Genomic DNA, 2,468 nt, shown 5'->3' with positions numbered 1-2,468 from the left:
ATATATGTATATATATGATGATTCTCTGTAAAACTGGACAACTTGAAGGTAGAATACTTAGCATGGACACGCATAAGTTGACTAAAGAACCAAACTATCAATATGAGTGTCTATATTACCTAAACTGTATTCCAACAGATCACTTTGTAACCATGTGCGATAGGCTGCTGAACTTTTGTTGAAATCGCTGTACATGTTACTTTTTAATTCAACAACTACATAAATGTGATGAATAATCAAGTGCACTTAAAGGAAATAAACCCTTTGTGATAGTGATAATGCAATAGTAATGTAAATGTAATAGTTAAGAGCGAATGTCTGTAAGGATCAAACAATGGTGGCACCGGTCAAAAAATCGATTTGGCTCATTTTTTGCACAGTGATAGTACTTGGTACATAACCCCTCAGAATAGCTTTCTTTTTGCTCAGAACCCCTTGTTGCCATGGCAACGGGCCAAAGAAGTTTTCAGGGCATTTGTCCAGATTTTGGCATGTACAAAACATAGAAATTGGCTAACTTTAGGGCACTATAACTGATCAGTGCTTTAGCGTAACGACAAGAGCAAGATGTGCTGATCAGAGCAATGCCTAAACTTGTATAAAATAGCAGTAAAGCCAATGTTCAGTAAAATCTGAGGTCTTGGGCACTCTGAATACAATGCACTGTTTTAAGGGTGTAAAAAAACTGAAATTTTGCCCAACTTTGAAGCACTGTAAGTCCCAGAAGGGGAGGATGTTTTGTTTCAAATTTGCACAGCATAATAAACCACTCCAGAGGTATCAGATGCATGCTTGCAAAGTTTGGGTTCTTGTTTCGTTGCTACGCACTTGTCCTTTAAAGTAGGTCAGTTTTCGTTATTTTGATGATATGTCATTTTGTGCTTTTTTTGAACTAACATAAGCTCCAAACCAAACTAGTTCTTTACTTGAAATTTACATGAAGTATATAACAACAAATTGTCTATGAAATGCATGCTTGCAAAGTTGGAATTCTTGTTTCGTTGCTACGCACTTGTCCTTTAAAGTAGGTCAGTTTTGGTTATTTTGATGATATGTCATTTTGTGCTATCTTTGAACTAACATAAGCTCCAAACCAAACTAGTTCTTTACTTGAAATTTACATGAAGTATAAAACAACAAATTGTCTATAAAATGCATGCTTGCAAAGTTTGGGTTCTTGTTTTGCTGCTACACGCTTGCTACTTAAAGTGGGACAATTTTCATTAGTTTGATAGTACGTCATTTTGTGCTATCTCTGAACCACCATGAGTTCCAAACCAACATTGGTTTGTACTTGCAATTTACGTGAAATATAGAACAATATATTGTCAATGAAGTGCAAGTTTGAGGTCTTGTTTTGTTGCAGTGAAACTGGCCTTGAAACTGGGTATTTTTTTCAATATGTCATTATGTACTATCAATTTAAAAGTATCATAAGTTGCAAACCAATATTGCCTGCATTTGAAATACAAAATTTAATGCTATGTTGCCCCTTCCTTAGGGGCAACATAGCATGCCATCCAGTTCCTAGACTATAGTGAATCTCCCCTTGGCTCCATGGTCAGGGCAAGAAACTTGAGAAGTCCTTATCTCTTTCATCTAGAGTTCACGTTAGCTTGATAAAGATGAGATATAAACCTATGTGACATGTCAAAGAGAAGTGACTTATACGAACTTGGGATTGCATTGCTAAAACTGATTTGTGAACACTTTGATGTAGATGTAACGTCCATAAGTGATCGCCGTCGGAAAGCGGCCTTTGTAGCAAAACTGAAAGAGTACTTAAGTTCCTGTCCTTGCTCAAAATGAGTACAGTCTACATGTACAGGAATAGCGGAGTTGACTGAAATGCATGTTTTCCACATAGACATAGTTATACAAAGACATAGAGTGATAGACTACATATTAGAAAGATGCGCAGGGATTTATCATATTTATTCAAATATAGAAACAAGTCAAGTCTTCGAGAGTCACTAATATGGGGACGCTAAATATGACTGTATAGGACTGTTATCATCAAATTAAGATAAAGTGGCATACGTTCAATAACAGCCACATTGCTACAACTATATCAATGACATGCAAACGTTGGTGCTAACTATTTCATAAACAACCCAAGGCATAGATCTGTCAAAATTAGAGATAGAAGAATTAAAACCTTTCCTTTTTCATATTAGACTCCCAAGGATAGCCAATATTTTGACATTAGTGGACAAGTGAAGAATATGGCCTACTTTCAGGGACAGGTACAGCCACTAGAACACAGGAATCTGACCTACGCAAACATGCATTTCAAAGACAATATATAGGTTTACATTCGGTGTAAATTTAAATAGCAAAACAATTTACTGTTGAGACTTATGAGAGTCAAAAGATAGGACAAGATGACATGAAAATATGCAAATTGCCCCTTTTTCAGGGACAAGTGCGTAGCAGCAAAACAAGAACCCAGACTTTGCAAGTACGCA

This window comes from Branchiostoma belcheri, unplaced genomic scaffold (assembly GCF_001625305.1).
Source record: "Branchiostoma belcheri isolate BF01 breed outbred unplaced genomic scaffold, Haploidv18h27 scaffold397, whole genome shotgun sequence".
In the NCBI taxonomy this organism is placed as follows: Eukaryota; Metazoa; Chordata; class Leptocardii; order Amphioxiformes; family Branchiostomatidae; genus Branchiostoma; species Branchiostoma belcheri.
This window is presented reverse-complemented; position numbering follows the sequence as displayed.